Source organism: Archocentrus centrarchus, chromosome 21 (genome assembly GCF_007364275.1).
Source record: "Archocentrus centrarchus isolate MPI-CPG fArcCen1 chromosome 21, fArcCen1, whole genome shotgun sequence".
Taxonomy (NCBI): Eukaryota; Metazoa; Chordata; class Actinopteri; order Cichliformes; family Cichlidae; genus Archocentrus; species Archocentrus centrarchus.
The window spans coordinates 27,132,050-27,150,831 of NC_044366.1; the positions used below are offsets into that span (position 1 = coordinate 27,132,050).

Sequence of the window (18,782 nt, forward strand, 5' to 3'; positions counted from 1 at the left end):
CGGCTCATCACTACATCTGTGTAACATATTATTTAGTAGAAAGCACAGTGAAATGGTCTGGCATTTAAATAGCACAGTTCTACTCTAATTGACAATTTAAAGCACTTTAAACATTACACATATTCATACGGCACTTTATTCTAAGTACCGAAGCACTTTATCTACCTTGCATCCCCACCTACGACTAATTAAAAATCACCATTTAACTCAACAAGCATGTTTTGGATAACCAGAGGAAACCCACTCAGGCCGAGGGACAACATGCAAGCTCCACAGAGAAACTGGCGAGCTGGCCAGGAGATTCTAAAAAAGAAACTTCTTATCACCGTGTAGTTTACTTACTCATGCTGACTCTTTATAAGTGGCTTGTGTTGTAGTGCATATTGTCATTTTTGTTTGAGAGCCCCGTCAAACTGGTTTCCACAGAAGCCAATGAGAATGCTGCAGCCTTTATAATGTTGAGTGTGCATCTATGTGCAGTTGTTAGTGTCCAGGTTGGCCTGTTATCGGACCCAGGTCTACGTGGTACTGACAGTGAGACTCAAGATGCGATGTATTCAATGAACTGACAAGCTCACCCAGCGATATAAGGTTAGATTATTTATGAAAGCTCCACCACCGGTTCAATAATTCATAGGGCCTGCCGTGGGCGAGTCACGGACAAACCTTTTACTGAGAAAATAAGCAGAGGGAGCAAAACACAACGAGGGAGAGCGAGAGAGATAGTCGTGGGGCGAAAACTCAATAAGAACTTGCCACACCATTACTTTTTGAGGTCTGCTAAATTTAGTACAGCTTCCATGATTTAGGGGAGGTGCCACGCATGGAGACGAAGGAGGGTGAGCCAGCTTTTAGTGTTGAGTAAGTAACCCTGGGAGCCTGGAAGAATGTAGCGTCCTGCTGAAAAAGAGGGTTTCCCTGAACCAGCAAGCAAAGCAAGAAATGAAGACAGGACAGCCTTCAGTCATGTCATCTATCCAGATTTTTTTCATACATACAAAGCCCAGTAGAGTGAGAGTGTGTGTGTATTTTTTTTTTTTTTTTTTTTTTTTATATTATATATATATACACATACCTCATATAACACAGACTTAACTGCCGCACAATGGCTGTAACTGTTAGCGCTTCAGGGGAAGAATAATGTATTATTGTTGACAGAAATGTTTACATATTTGTGTGTGTGTGTGTGTAAGGGGGGGGGGGTTAATACAGGATGTCGTAAAAATGCCCTTTGTCAGTTTATCCGGAGCTTGATTGCTTGGCAACCACACTGGCACAGTGCGTACCTTTGATGCTAACAATCAGCAGACTGATGGGTGACTGGGTGGAGGTTGATGAAGGTCACAATGCACAATGGAACACAATGACACACATACAGAAATGCAGCCACGGTCTCAACACAGTGCACTAAATCTACACCATGAACTGGGTCTTTGTCCACTGACATAAAAGTTAACCTCAGCAAGTTTGGTTAATTAGAATGAGAAATGAACTATTCAGTTATTATACATTGTATACATTACCTTCAGTGATGAAATAAATATTTTAAGTTTTTCATCTTCTTTCTACATACAAAGGCTTATCAAACTCCAACAGCCAAAATAATATTAAAAGCACATAATTTAAAATGTGCTTTTAAGACCTGTGCTTTTTTAGGCTCTATAGACCTGCTGGTCTATAGAGCTCCGTTGTCAAACGTTTTACTTGTGCAATATGTGATATATTGGAACGGAAATAAATTTGGCTGTAGCTCAACCATCACTGAGCTGATTCTTACTGTTTCATCTTTTACAAATTTTAAAAATTTGTAAAAGATGAAACAGTAAAAACAAAATCTGTCTGCAACATTCTGTAGACCTTTGCCCGATGAATACTCACACTAAATTTCAGAAGGATTTGCCAATAAAGAACATGACAATAACTACGGGAGGAGTAGTGAACAAAGTTAAACATCAATGTACAGTATTTCTGTATGATTTTAATGTTTAAATGTTTAGCATAATTACATTCAGTTCAAGAAATAATTTAAGTGATATAGAAAGTGTAGTGCAAATCTGAAAAATTAACTGGATGCCTACCCTGTCCTGCTGATTAGATCTGGTAACTTCACATTGTGAAAAATGCAATAGATTAAGTCTTAGTACATCTCAGTTATTTCTGCACTTGGTGTTGACTTGTTGATTTTGTGTTTTGTGGTTGTCTGAATGCTTGGCTGAGTGCGACTGTTGAACCTAAAGACCAGCATGACACATGAAGATCAGTTCTATCACCGTGTCTGGGTGACTGGAAATCCATGAGATCTGGTACTTGGCTGGCATTTACCTGCATCTTGGATCTTAGGCCAGCCAATCACAAGTGGACAGCTCTAAGTGTGAATGCACACACAAAAAAAAAAAATAATAAAATAACTGCATAAAGCTTTAAAGTCCAGAATGCAAGAGCCACTTTTCTGGAAACACACTCTTGCTTTTTGATAGGCTTTTCTGAATGCTGAACACAAACCAGTCCTATGCGAACATATTTTGACCTACAGTGTTGAAGAGACAGGAGGCAGCAGGGGAAGTGGCCCACATACGTCAGCTAAAATTGCAGCTTCATTCACTCAAAGTGTGTGTTTCTGTGTGTGTGCGCTCGCACACTATCTACATCTCTGCACATACAGAATGCTTTACTATCATCTACGGTGGGAACTAATCCATATTTTTGTCATCGGTTACTCTACTGAATGATTTAATTTATGAAACGCCAGCTAAAATAAAATCAAAGAGCCACTGGCATGTTCCCAAATTCAACTTTTTCTTTCAAGCAACAATAGCAACCAAGAGATATTCAGCTGAAATGGTTATCGGGTGACTGACGTTTCAATACTGCTTACATAAGCAGCTTGGTACAACTGCACTTTAGCTTCTAAAAACACGAGTTTTTTTTTGTTTGTTGTTTGATGATCTGAACTGCTCCGCAGCAATAAAACAGGCTGTATGTGTGCTTATTGACTGGATCAGGCAGCGCACTGAAAGAGTTGACCTTCCTGGAAAATGAGAAATAAATGGAAAACAGGGTCACATGTAACCATTGTGACCCATTAACCTCATTCATTATTTAATTTTCTACAAGCTCTTAGCAGGCCTGAAAGTAAAGAGAGGCCACTGCAGAACTCCATTAACTCCAATGTCAACTCTTACATAAAAAAACCTTTATGACCTATATTGTCAGATGTGTTGGTGACAATGAGTGTACAGTATGTGTGTACACATGCCCCATCTTTAGCCAAGTATTGTTTTCTTTTCAGTCCTGTGTGGACAGAAGAGCTGTGCTATCATAGCCAGCATGCCTGCAGTCACACAGCACACTGGATGAACCCAGCTCTCCTGATAGGAAGCCGTGAAATCCAATTTGTGCGTCAATCTATTCTTCTCTTGAGTTTTCCATGCAGTTTCTCGCTCTGGATCTCTTGTGCACCATCTACAGGACTCTCTCATCAGCCTCTCCTACAGATGACACCAAAAGTAATGGATAATTGACTGAAAGAGGCATGAAATAAAATGTATCCACCAACTTGAGGCTTTTATTATTAGAACAGGCGTTCAAACACGTAAACACACATCCCGCTCTGAAAGCAACTGGCTTCCTTTTATATTCCATCTGCCTCAGGTGAGTAGCTGGAATGGCATAAATCTGTGCGGAAGGAGCCAAGCAGACACAGGAGTTAAAGGGGCAGGTATAAAAAAACAAGAAAAAAAAAATGTGGGTTTTATTCTACCACCAAAAAACTAAAATAATATCGAAAACACTATTGTTCAAAAAGGCTGTTTTAAGAAATAAGTGGGCCCATAAAAAAAAAAAAAGGTCAACTAAACATAACAAATGCTTACCCCCAACCAGCTACCCTAACCAAATGCCAGACAGCTCAACCATATATTAGTGGAGTAAACAAGTTTAAATGCGAAAGGGGGAAAGTCCATGTTGTTGGCCTCTGTAACTAAGCCTGCTCCACCCTCTGCCTCCTCTTTTACTTAAACCAGTAAGGACTCAAGCAGCTGACAGTTAACCCAAGAAAGCAGAGGAAAAAATTAATGCAGCTCATATAAATCAATGACAAAACAATGTAAACCATCAGAATACAGTGCAGTGTCATAATGTATACTAAAACAAATTAATGAAACTGTCTGCTATATAAAAATGAACTTAAATGAGAGAATGAGGTGGGAGTGTAAACCCTGAAGTCTGTATGTGATTTATATGAATGTGGAGTGTGAATGAATAAAGTGCTTCAGCTGTGTGTTTTTTTTAATACGATCGTCACACTGGGGGTAACAAAACCAAATTAAAAATCTACACTAACCAGCGCCAAAATATAACAAAGAATAAAATATTTACACATACAAATTCCTATAAATAATTCAACAACATGAAATACCTGGACTAAACTCCCCTCACCTCTAAATTTGGTTTGCCCCAGGGGCTCTTAAGCAGCTGACTGAGTGCCTTTCACTCTTTTGCTCCACATCCTGCTAAAGAGACAACCAGGAAAAGGTGAGGACTGCTAACATCTCTATATAACACACTCTTTTAGTAAACTATGCAACAAGAATTTAGGTGTAGAAGATGAATAATTATAAGTTCTGATTAAGGTTTTCTTTCCGACACAGGTAGGATGGCCATTCCCCATCAGTCACTTAAATAACACTCCTAAGCTCAATAAAGAATCCTGAAATTATAAATGTGCCTCTTCATTTAGCTTCCAGTATCAATCACTCATGAACTAGTAAAACTGTAGGTTAAAATAGGAACCCCTGGTCTCCATTACAGGTTATATAGCATGCATCTGAATAATTACTAGTCAAACAGAACAATTCCAAACAGATGCAGAAACAAGACTGAGCTTTAATCATGTAGGAAATTGATGCCTCACTTAATATTCAGCCTAAATTAACTACTTGGTAGATACAGTAAACATGCAGCTCGTCACATATTGATGCTTCAGTGCAATGTATCTCCACGTGGTGCAGTGGATCCAAATCTGAAAATAAACCACAAGCTATGTTGGCTGGTTCGTACTCATCAAGGGACGCTTAGCCTAAGAAACACAGATCACTGTTATTCCTCTTTTCACGGGAAACAACTGCTCCTAAAGGCTGTGATGCACGAGAGGCAAAAATAAAAGCGATTAGCACTAAAAATTCAACCGTCGCAATCTTCACAGTAATAATAGGAAGCCTGGGCGTCCTAAGCATTTACACATCAATAAGAGGGGGCTGGCTGAGACGCATTATGATGCAGAATATTCAGTGGGAAGGCTTTTTGAATCTCAATGGCACTGTACTTGGGGAAAAAAAGATAACAAGCAGCGGCTGTGAACTGTTGGAGGCACTAATTCAGCATCAGGATGGGGTCTGTGTGTGTATCGAGCATGGCTGTGCTGGTTAGTGTAACAATATTTAATGACAGTGATACAACCAAAGGTCCGAGGAGAGAGTGGGAAACAGGGCTGTGTGATATGATCAAAATCTCATAAAATCTCATATCGCAATCAATACTGTTCAGCTGTGAACAACTGTGCAATAAATGTACAAGCACACGTTTTATTAAACACACACACACACACACACACAACAGCTATTTCTATATCTATATATCTGTTAGCAATATACAGATATAGATATATCTATAGATTAAATATGAAAATATTTAATAAGATAGATTGCGCTTTTTGCACTTATTGGGACTGCATACTTTTGTACAATGAGAAAGATTCTGATATCCTGATATGACTCATTTTATATTCTGATCATGCACATATCACGATATAGTAAATAATTCTGTAAATTCAGTGAACAGTTTATAAATGGGGACCACATGGAAAGGATTCTTTTTTACATTTTAAATTAGCGCCTTGAAGCAGCTGTTGTTGTGAATTTGTGCTATATAAGTAAAACTAAGCTGATTTAAATTTGATTCTCCAAAATGAATGATAAAAATATTAATATTAATGTATAAAAAAAAAATGTAAGGTCCAACATATTCTGCTGCTATGTGACATACCAATATAAGGCCCACAACATTTATTAAATATAAAAACAAAACACGTATGTGAAAAGCTCACAACAAAATGATATTAAATCTAAAAACAAACAAACAAAAAAAAAACACCCCAAGTTTGAATGACAGAATTATATGAAAATAACCATAAAAAGATCTTTGGAAAACAAACAGAAAGCCAAAATGAATATTGGACCAACATAAATATTAGTGCATAAAATACAAATGTAACCAAGCTCAACCGATAGCAGCAAATAAGGCTCGCAATAAAAATATAAACTATGACAAGTAAACAATAAACTCCAAGTTAGAATTATAGCAAATGAAAAGTAAAGTGCCACAACAAAGCTTACCAATATTTGCCTTTCTGCTGAATCTCAGCGAACTGCCTTTATATGCTGAGAGCCCGGAACAGAAACGTACACTAAATGTATTTATTTATTTATTACACTTTACAGCAGAGGTAACATTTTATAGAGCTTCCCTGAGTCTATCATTTCTCCTGTATGGTAATCAGAAAAATAGCACCATCGACTGCAGAGCGTCCCGTCTCGGTTGAAGTGCACCATCAACCTCGTATAGGGGTGTGCTGTTTGGCTCATGCACATATCTGTTGTTATAGCATAGTATACTATGCTGAAGATTTTCTCTTCTACTTTGGCCTGACGCTCATAATATAAATGAAGCAACTCAACTTGTGTGAAGTGTTTTTGGCTAGGAGTTGTGCACCTGGATTCAAGTGTTTTTACCAATGCATGAAAGCCCTGCTGCTCAGCAGTCTAAACTGGGACGGGTCTTTGCATATATAAGATGCAATGGCCGCTGTTATCTCCTTCCATTTCTGCAAGTCTTTGTTACGGTATGTGGCCCGTTCGAACATTTGACGCTGCGGTTTACTTTGAGCACCTGGTGGCTCTTTTGTGCCCTCTCTCGATTTCTCTTTCACATGGTTCTTGCATAGGTGGTAGACCAATCATGCTCTCATTCTGACTGTAGGAGGAAGCTGGAGTACCAGGAGAGACCCACACAGGGATGGGAAGAACATGCCAACTCCACACAGAAAGGCCTCAGCCTGGAATTGTACCCAGGACCTTCTTGTTGTGAAGCGGTGGATGATCACACAACCCTTCACAATATTCAGCAGTCGATATATTGAAGTCTACCATAAAGAGAAGACTTGTTGAGAGCAAAAGACTGTTCACCACAAGGTGTAAGCCAGTGATTAGCCTCAAGCATGGAAAGGCCAGATTAAACTTGGCTGAAAAAATGTAAGTTAGTACTATCTGCACAGATGAAACTAGAATCAACTTCTAGAATGACAAGAAAAAAAAAAGCATAACTGAGAACGCTTGGAACGATCACATCTTAACATAATCACAGTGGAGGCAGTGTGATGGCTCTGAATGGGACTGAGTTATTAGTGCTTAGTAATGGTGTGATAAGCAGCCAGATGTATTCTGGAGTCAGAATTATCCTTTTTGCTCACACACAGCTAAGTTGATTGGGTCTTTACTTGCCAATGGCCAAGGTAATCACGTAATTTTGATTCAAGTGAAAATTTATTTCACTTACTGACGAGAAAGTTAAAATCAGAAAGACGCAAAAGCAACAACTAAAGACCGCCACAGTAATGCTCTGGCAAAGCATCACGAATGAGGAAGCCCCTTGCTTGGTGATGCTCAGACTGCAGGTAGTTGTTGCCTGCAAAGGATTCTTGACAGTGTTTTTAAAAAAAAAAAAAAAAAATTGGGGGATTTTAATAATATGTTATGTTTATTTTTCTAATTATATTTCAGCTCCTGAAAATAGAGGACTGGCTGTAATTTCTCAATAGAATTGAAGTCTTGTGTTTTCAGTCCTGATTGTTTCATTTCAAATCTGTTGTGTTAAGTGTATAAAGCAGAAAATTGTGTCACTGTCCAAACATTTAACTAATGCGATTAAATGCTTAAGACATGGATCCCAAAGCCATTTCTGTTCTTTGAACAAAACGCTTGTGAATAAGCACCCGGAGGTCAAAAAAAGCATTTCAAGGAGAAGATTAGAATTAAAAAACCTCCAAAAAAACGTCTCTGAGTCGATCTTACGATTTACACGAAGGCCACATTCCTTGAAGATGATCTTCCAGACAAACGGCGCTCCCCCTGAAACCTTTTCCCACATCCCACTTTCAGCACCTCACAGTAATCTATATAAATGCATAGGTGCTGAATGGGCCTCTTCAGCCATCTAAAGACATGTGTTTGTGAACTTGAAGTTATGACCTTCACATTACTACTGTATAAAACAGAAGAACACTTAGTATACTGGCGAGTACCATGAAAATGGGAAATGTAGACAATTAAAATGATTTTAAAAAGTGAAAGATGAATAACAAGTCCGCTGGCAGCCAGGAGGTGTATCCACAGGCAAACAAACCTGATTCGACTGTCTGACTACAGCACACAAATTTTGCAAGCTTCAAATTCAAAATTGTAATAAAAATTTTTATTTATACAGAAGCTCCTTTAGCAGGATTATAAGGTACCTGGCAAGCAAAGGCAATAAATGAAGTGGAGTTAAATATAAAGTGTGAGTGCTGAGGAGTATATATGGGAACTGGTACAATATTATAACTAGGAGTATACTGGTTTCTCACCACTCTGGTGGCTATTTATTTATGTATTTTAAAGTCAAGGTTATTTAAAAAAAAAATTACCAGAGGGACCCATCAAATCTTTATTTGATACTTACTTTTAGCTTTATTTAGTTCTATTAAAAATGGCGCTGTCCCTTTTAGCGCTTTATGGAAGCTAGAGACACGGAGAAAGAAAGAGGATGAACATGGAGAGTAGTGGTTTAATCCATATTTCACCAACCAAATCGCTAAAGGTAAAGTTGAAAATCAGCACAGAGTCTTTAGCCTCTTGAACCAGACACATTCCTCTGAGACACGGCTGATCAATTAACCAACGTCTCTGCACACACAGGCAGTCAATTCAGCTGTTTTTAGGATAATCCGTCTTATGGTAAAAATGTTGTCTGTATCCTAATAGTCCAGTGGTAGAAGCTGGACATAAACATGTGCACTGCAAACACACACAAACACAAACATAAAGGCATCGGTCTTTGAGCTGTCAGGTGGTGCAGAGGCAGCGGCGGCTTCCAGCCTTATTAGGATTCTGCATCTGGCTTCACATCGCACACAAACAGCAAAACACACACATACACAGAGTAATGTCCTCTGAGGGAAAAAAATGACACACACACACACACACCCTTTACTGTATGAATGGAAAATGGTCCTGGGTAGAAATCCACCAAGACACAATGTTATTTTTGCCTTTTTGTTTTGTGGTTCATTTGTCAGGGCTTCTCTCTGCGGAGGATTTAATGAATGATTTCTATCACCAGAATTATTTAGAAATTTGTGGTTACAAAAATCTGATCAGGTGAGAATATTTTACGTAGTAATGTAGTGGGGCTGTGGGAAACATCCATCAAACCTGTACAGCATATAACATGTAAATGAATTTTACTGCTACCAAACACTTTAATCATTTTAGTAAATATGTGCCTCACTTGGGTTCTGCAGTGTTCTGAGTTTTTGTTGTTTGTTTTTGCTTTTGTGTGAGCACATTTTATAAACTAATAGCTACGAAGGACTGAACCGCTATATTCAGGTTATTTGACTGTTTATATATTTTTAATAAAACAGTTCCAAATTTCTAACAAAAGACAGATTTTGAAAATTCTCACAATTTACGAAAAGATTTTATTATTATTATTATTATTATTATTATTGAATCATTGAATTCAGGTGTTCCGATCACTTCCATGGCCACAGGTGTATAAACCAAGCAGCTAGGCATGCAGACTGCTTCTACAAACATTTGTGATAGAATGGGTCGCTCTCAGGAGCTCAGTAACTTCCAGCGTGATACGGTGATACGATGCAACCTGTGCAACAAGTCCAGTTGTGAAATTTCCTCTCTACTAAATATTTCACAGTTATTAGTGGTATTATAACAAAGTGGAAGCGATTGGGAACAACATGAAGGGAGACGAGCAAATACTTTTGGCAATATATTGTGTTCTTCTCCCTAATGTGTCCTTCCTTAGGCCTCCCTCTCACAGGCGACCCCCTGACAACCTCCAGTTGCTAAGGGAAAATGGTCATTCCCCAACCAGTTTCAAGTGGTTGCTGCAAGTTTCTGTGAAACTGATTGCTCCAGTCATGCAGGCCTTGAGACTGATCACTGACTTCATGGCAACCACAGGTCACCAAGGAAAAAAAAAAGCTTATTTCCTGACCAATTGGCAATTGTTTGCAGGCTGTTACCAGGTGAAATCAGTCACAAAGAGGGTGCGGCGCCAGAAACCTCCTTATGATTGCTGTAGTCACTAGCAGGCTGCCACTCATAGTTTGCATGGCAGATGAAGACTTGCTTGCAAAAACTTGCCAACTACTCCCTAAGTGGTGGCCAAACTTAAAAAAAAGTGCAACAAAAAAATCAGAAATGGAAAATGTTCACCTTCAAATGATGTTTTTCCACTAGTACTTTTACACAGCTCAACTTGCCACAGTTCCAAGTGAGTGGAGTTGAGCCGAAAATGTGACGTGAACGACTCCTTCACAAGAATGAAACCCAACGTTTTTGAAACCCAGGAACGGCAGAAATGGCTACACACTAACCAACACAGACATTTCTGTGCTTGGTGGCTGACAACAGAATCCAGAGGGAGCTAGAGGAGTAACCATTTGTATTTGTGTTACATACAAATGATGTCACAGGACTTTTGGGCCACCTTGCTGAGGCAGTACTCAATTGTAATGGAAAACAATCAAAACCTAGTAGAGTAGATTCAAGCTGAGTAGTGGAAAAGAGGCACAAGTAAAATTGTGCCTTACCACTGCAACCAACACGTTTTAGAAGTCCCAACTGCTTGCGTTGCACTCGTCGCAGTTTGAGTGCCACTTGGCAAGTAGCTGGTGTCTTCTGTGGAGACTATAGGAGGCCCCTGCAATATGCTAGTGACCAAAGCCACTGCAAAGAGGTTTTTGGCGCAGCACTATACACCTCTTCGCGACTGATTTTACCTAGAAACCGGCAGCAACCGCTCACTAACTGGTTGGTGAATACGCATTTTTTTTCAGTGAGCTGTGCATGCCAGGAGGGATCAACGACTGGTCTCCAAGTCTGTGTGACTGCAGATTTAGCAATCTATTTCACAGTGACTGGCATCAACCTCCAGCAACCACTTGCCAACCGGCCGGGGGACACACATTTTTTTCCTTAGTGATGAGTGTTTACCAGGGGGTTGCCAACTGGTCTCAAAGCCTGTGTGACTGGGGCCTTACTAATGAAGTACAGGGTAGCAGACGTTAATGAAAAAATTACTCATTATTAAAATTGCAGTTTCTCTTGATTGGCTGAGATATTTATACTGTAGCTTGACAGATAGACAGATTGCAAAAATACTGACTTTCAGGTTTTGGATAATCTTGTGAATTAAACTCCTGAAATCAAGGTGATTGAATCTTGTACCGTAACACAGTCCAGCTCATTGATTTGCAACGCCGTGTAAACTCTCTAATCGCTTTGGTGCAATTCTCACATCAGAAAAGTCATTCTCATTACTCCTAATGCAGTTCTCAAGTAGTAACAAATTAACCCCCTGCTAACACACTGCTATTGTTTATATTTGCATCAGGCTTAAATGCTCTGAGTTACTGACCTGTGACTGGCTCATTAGATATTTGCATTAACAAGTAGTTGAACAGGTGAACATAATAAAGTGGCTGCTGAATCTATGTAGTGTGACTTTACAGCATTATATAATAGTTAGTGCTATGCTCTCAGTATACATTTCTTTTTTCTGATGCATATAGTTTCACAAGTATCATTTTGCTTTTCTCGATTAAATAAGATAAGATTAAATAAACTTTACCCACATTAAATCCTTCACATTTCATTTTTGCGTCTCAACACTTTTTTACTCTACATCAAGCCCACAATTTTTTTAGTACGCTTTTCAAAGTCAGTAAGGTTTTGATAAAAGTGAGTGAAAACAGTGATGAAAGGTTTTTATTCAATGATCACAGAGATGGTGACTGTGCATGTGTGAAAAAGGTTTTGACTGTTTGAGTGTCTTTTGCACAGCTGAGTCTGTGTTATGAAAAATGCTTTAACTGTTCTGAGAACTGCATTAAGAGTGCTGAGAATGACGTTCCTGATGTGAGAGCTGCATCAAAGCAATCAAGAAAAACTCTATATATATATATATATATATATATATATATATATATATATATATATATATATATATATATATAATTTTTTAAATGTCAACATTTTTATAGCAGTCTATAGTATCCATTGTTATATCACCCTACTGCAAAGTAGTTGACGTCAAGCTATCCCCTCTTGTATGGACACCCAGCTGGTACTTTGTCTCAATGACCCGTTGCCCCACTCTTTGTGGAAAAAAAAATAACACTGATGTTAATGGAGAGTCAATTGTTTCCAGTGTTTTTCTTATCAGCAGGAGAAAAAGAGAAAAAGAAAACTGGTTGGATGGGAGAAAAATGAAATTTTGGACAAAGGCAGCACAGATAGGATCACTGGACCATGCAGTGAGGAGAAGGGAGAGCGAGAAAGAGGCACAGAAAATGAGAGCAGTGTTACAAATGGCTGCTGGTGAGGGAAAGGAAAAAGGTTGGATGTGGAGAGTGGGCACAGCTGGAGCTCTGTGTGAAGCCTTACTCATGGTTACACCAGATGATAGGTGGAGAGGGCACGGGCTGAGGGAGCATTTACGCTGCCACAGGCTGTCAGCGAGGTTATGCTTTTTAAAAAAAAAATGACTGCACTGAAAGGAACCTGCTGCTGCTGCTTGCTGAGGTAACTTTAATGTAACCACCTCCATCTTTTGTCTGACTTACTAGAAACCTGCCTTATCGTCACTAAACATGCAGAATTGCACAGAAAAGGTTTCCAGGTAATAGGCAGAGACATGAAGGATGTAGAAAGTAACATTTTTACACAGATTTTTGTAGCGCCCTACAAAGGCAGTATGAAATACTGAAAATATAAACTGTACTTTTGCTAAAATTATTAAACACACCCTAAAACGTGCTTCTTGCATACCATTATGGCACTGACTGTGCAACAGGATTGCAGCTTTTGTTCTTCAGTATGTTAATACTACCAGACTAATAAACCTGAATGGATTATACAGGCTAATCCACATAATATTATTGGATGAATGCGACATTAGAGAGGATTATACCTCGCAGAGAGCACATAGGCATTACAAATATATGGTGTAAGCAAATAAAATGTCTTAAAATACAGGTTTGAATTTGTGTAATGAGAAATGGCAGCTTTGTTTTTATTCTCCTACGTAGGCTGATGCAAATGTACAGTACTGTGCAAAAGTCTTCAGTCACCCCTCATTTCTTTCTATTTTGCTTCCAAGGAATCAAACATTTGTGTATTTTTTTTTAAAGTGGTCTTGAACAACAGTGCTCCAGGCAAGCACAGTTTGACAGATTTAAAACTTTTTTTTTTTTCCTTTTACACCGAGAAGGTGATTCCTAGTGATTTACCAAAACCTTGGCATATCTCAGTATGATGTGCAGCAGTGGTGTGCAGTGACTTTTACAGAAAGGCAAGCAGAGATGATACCGTTTTGTGCTGCCTGTCTTTTAATCTCTTCTATATGCTGACGGCCTCCTGCAGCGTCCTGCACTCTTCCTGCAAAGTGCAAAAATACACCGTATGTAAACACGCAGGAGTAGATAGCATATCGTGCCCAAGGTTCAGAATCTCATGGACAGAATCAGTAAATATTTGTGGAGAAGGGGACTGATAAACTATCAATGTCATTCACTGCACTCTTTTTTTTTAAAAACTGCTGAATGTGTGTCTGCGAGTGCAAGTGCTTGTAAGACAGAGCTGTGCTTTATGTGTGCTTATTTGAAGAGATCTTGAAGCCAACAAGCCCACCCATCCTTGTCAGACTTGACAGTGCACCGACTCAAAGCACTTCTATTAGCATTTTATCGAGTGACCTCCCTGCTCTTCAGTCTGCCTCTTATAAAACTGTTTTCATTTTCACTCCAGCCTTCCTTTTCCCTCAGAAAACACAACAAATAGCTGTGCATGACCCAACCTGAACTGCATCACTCAAAACGGTTCACCTGGGATGGTTCGCTCTGACTTTGAACAGCAAAAATGGCAAGAGCGCGCTGCCATATTTTGAGGGTGCTTGCATCCAGCTTTAAGGGGGTTATTAACTGTTTCACTTCTTGCATTTCTCGATGGTCTCCCAGAAGCAGGTGATTGTTGGCACAGCTGCCTCAATCTTAATTGCTCCACTGGTAATTGGTGGTTGTCTATAATTGGGATAGGGGATCCAAGACTGTCATCCACGCACAATGCCTTTGTTGGTAATGTTCACGGGTAAAAAGGGGGAGCATGAGGGACAAATGAATGCTTACTCACACTGTCAGGCATGCAGCCTTCACGAGGCTGTGCATGCAGCTGTGACTGATGTTCTAACAGGACACAGGGGGATGCATTCTAGTTTATCCTCAAGGCAGGGCAAAAGAACAAAAGGAGGTTCTTAGGGGACAAAAGAGTTCCCTTTATCATCATTGTTTTTGCCTTGAATTCCAAAAAACCAACAGCAAAGAGAAAGACCTGATAAATGCGCTCTGATCAGCCCTGATACGTGGGTGGTCTTTTCTGGTGCATCACTTGGAAAAATTTTTTAAGAATTCCTCAGTTTTCTGTGCAGGTTTAATCACTGTGTGCTCTTGAATCAAGGCTGAATGCCTTCTAAATGGTGCCAACAATGAAGCAGAGGGTTCTTATGTACATTTTCTGTGTTGGTAAGCTCCTGACTGGTAAAAAAAAAAAAAAAAAAAAATCCATCTTGGAGATAAGACATTTCTGTGGCATAATCATGAATGAATCATCCATTTATTATCTATACTCGCTTACACTGTGAAGGTCATGGTGGCTGAAGCCTATCTAACCTTGGCCAGGAGACTGGGTATATTTTGGACAAATTGCCAGGACTGACTCAGAAACCCATAAACACACAGATTCACTCCCTGGATTTTAACTTATAACAACATCAAAACATTAATAAGAACAGTTAAACAATTAAGTTCATTTAAGAACTTGAACTGATTGTGAACTTAAGGCTGCCACACCTCAACTGTATCTGACAGCTTGCCTCAGCAGGTAACTGAGGACCATACATACCAATATATTCCTATAATGCAAATGTTTGCAGTTCACACATGAAATAATCAAGCTGCTGTTTATCGCTATGATCCATGTCCACAGTTTTCATTTTGTTTCCAACAGTGGCTAATGGCAAACCAAATCTGTGATCACTTTTAACATATTTTGGTATGACGTGCTGTTTTTATTTGCATGGGTTTTTGTGTATTTTGCTACATATCTGCATGGTTTTTTTGTATATTGTATAGTTTTATGTAGCCTGTCCAGACACTATGAATGTGAGCAGTTTTGCTAAAATCTGGCATGTTTATGTCCAGTCGCATGCACCGTCCTTGTTAAATAAATTTAAAGAAAACATATTGCAAAATGTTTGTATTTGTATACATTTGTATAAAGATAATAAGCTAATAATAAACAGTAATAACACGCAACCTACCACTGCAGTGAAACTGTTTAATTTTCTGGTCATATACTGTGTATATACTATAAAAAAAAACAAAAAAAAACAGCTCCTCTCATAGAACCTAATCCTTTAATGATCACAGTAATGATCATCACTTAGAAACAAAGTAATTGGAAGTCAATGGACTAAAAAAGTGCCAAATCGGAAGCAATAAGAAAATGGAAGGTAATTAAACCCTATCCAGTCAAGCTGATCTTTCTCCAAAACAAAGGCAGTATTTTACAATGCCTGTCACAAGTGTACACGTTAATATTAAAAGGCTTAGGGTCCTTAGTATACTTTCCACGCATTTCTGCTAGATTAGCCTGACAGACTCACCTAATGCAGTATAAGTGACTTTTGTTTAGCTGGCTGTGTGTGTTTGTGTGTGTGTGTGTGTGTGTGTAGCTTGCATGAAGCTGTGAGAGTCTGCAGGTCCACCGCTTGGCCTTTCATCACATCACTGCACTGACTGAGTCCATGTAGAGATCAGATAGGGAGCAATAAAGCAAGACTGTGGAGGAAAATCTATGAGACTCTGCAGTGTGCGATCTCTCGCAGAGCTGGGCGTTAAGTCTGTCAAGCAATAAACACCCTCAGAGGGAGTTTATTTTAAATTTGCTTGAAATCTGTTGCCAACATCAGTTGTGTATGAAGTCTTTTACTGAGCAAGACCACAAATACGAGCTGTAGCCAGCATTTTACTTCACAAGTCCAAACTTCCCAATGCAAAGTTGCTAAGAGATTCTTTTGGTAAACCAACTGAAACATCTACAAGTACACTTCCCTTTAAAATGCATCGCCCCACCTGGTGATTTAAATGTTATTCATAAGGCCTAAAGATATGTACAGGAAACCAACTCCTGATAGGTTCATTTAAAATGGCAGAGTCTCAATAAAAAGCTTCAGCTGAATTCCTTCACACAAGACGGGAAAGAAAATGGATGAGACAGTAACGGCAAGGGTTTACCGGCAAAAGCAATCAATTAGTCAAGAATGTGATTTCGCTTAATGATTAAATCGCTTCTGCCTTAAAAAACATGCCCAAAGCTGTGCAAGCAAAGCAGTAAAAGGCTTCAGTGTGCAGTCAATCACGTCGAGCGGGAAGTGCCTCTGTGGGAACACCAATAACAATTCAGGTAGAGTCACGTGACTCTTATATTGGTGAAAAAAGCCCTTCTACTAAGTCCATCTTCATGAAATATGTATGCACAGCAAGCCCGGGGTCCCTCTGTACAGTGTTTCCATTCCTAGAAAACAAAGAAAACCGCTGCTAGAGTGTAACAGTTTATTCATCAACATTATCTGATTGCACTCTGGATTTCAGCCAGTATTCCCATCCATCCATCCTAGAGGCATTTCCAGTCATGGCCTGGATGACTGGCTGTAGCCCAGTCATCCCGAAAAATGCCGTACTAAAGGAGTCCCGAGGGCAAAGCAGTGAGACTCCATATATTCCACAAGGGAAATAAGGTATTACTGCACTGCTTTCCTATTTCATTTACCAAATGGCATCACAGAGAGAAAGCAGATAATGAAGACAAATACAGTCGCTGTTGTGTAGCTGTGTGGTTCTACAAGCTCCCATCATGGGTATAAAACACATTCATCCCTATAATTCTGCTCAGCTGAGTTTGTCCCAGTTTGCCATTAAACCAACAGGCGCCACATATAAAGCCCTCCATGCGAGTCTATGCTTTCCACCACAGAAACCAAATAATACAACCATTAGAGTTCTGATGTGTATTAGCCCATCTGGAATGAGTCAAAGTGCAGTTTGCAAAATCAAATCATCTTTTATTTAATTTATAAAGCCTAAAATACCAAATATTTGTTGGTCATTGTGTTTTTGGAATGTAAGAATCTGCTGCTTTTTATATACACATCATTAAATTTCACATCTTGGCTTCTCTGTTCAGGAGCTATCAATATTTTAAAGCTGCTGGAGTGTGAATTGTAAAGTTCTAATTTCCATTTTTATGTACTCTTTGAGGACTTGAAGCTGAAACTTCATTCCCGAGCTTCAATAGGCAATTAATAAAATATAGACACAGCAATAGCTGCACTGGTAAGTGTCAATATATTACTTCCTATGACCAATTTTGACATATGTGTTAATCTAGTGGATTGCTTGTTTGAGAAAACAAGAACTCTCAGTTTGTGACGTGCAGGTTTGTCAGTAATAAATTATGGATTAATTACTCTGAGCAAAAGAAGCAAAAATATAAAATACATAAAGCAGGATGAAGAGTGATGAAATGCAAAATTTAAGCCTGTGTGTGACTGCCGGCTGACAGAGGTGTCTTAACCTGGGATGCTTTCAAAGCAGAGCATATGTATAAAGATAGTAACCGTGGAAAAACGCTTTAAGCAGCTATGTGCAGGTCAGTCACACGAGCTGAGGACCAAACGCACACGCAAATCACGGCAGGCACGCTTCCCGTGAATCTGAGCGTGACTGACTGGTGGTGCAGCTGCCAGGATCAATCAGCTGTCACTGCTCTTTTAATCTAGATGACAAAATACATCTTAGTCTTCTGCAGGCTACTTACTCAAAGTTATCCCCTGCAAGCTTCCCGCTCCATCACATCAGAAGAAGACGTCCCGGTTGTGGCGTGTGGGCTCAGAGTCACAGAGCAGGTTGAATCCTCGCAGCTCCTCACAATTAAGAACGCGGTGCCAGCTGCACACGAACCGGGCTCCGTACGGGTCGAAAGGTAACGGCACCGACCCAAAACCGCGCGCTGCACGGCCGTTCATTTACTCCGGTGCCTCCCTCGTGCGATTTTGAGGGATTTTATCGGAAGCTCCCGGATACACGACCTCTTGCTTTTGCGGCTTTCTCCTTGAGAACCGTGCCGCCTTCAGGTGCCCCTCGTTAAAACGCCACCTTCACCTTATAACTTTCTGATTGCTCATTAACGGTGCGATTTTATCCCGTGTTTGACTTAGAAAAGCAGGTAAACAACAAAGGAATATGGTTCCCAAGGTGCCAAACTGATCCTATTACAAAACTTAAAATGAATCAGCTGCATGTGGTAATGTGATGCATTGTAGTAATA

General features: G+C 39.5%; 1 protein-coding gene across 1 annotated transcript in view; it reads right to left on the reverse strand.

Annotated features, from left to right (window-relative positions):
• arhgef49 (Rho guanine nucleotide exchange factor 49) overlaps positions 1-18,551 on the reverse strand; it is a 71,485-nt gene extending 52,934 nt beyond the window's left edge. Inside the window, exon 1 of the mRNA XM_030757618.1 lies at positions 18,273-18,551. The gene's annotated coding sequence lies outside the window, so the exon portion shown is untranslated. The remainder of the gene's footprint in view (positions 1-18,272) is intronic.
• Positions 18,552-18,782: the final 231 nt, after the last annotated feature.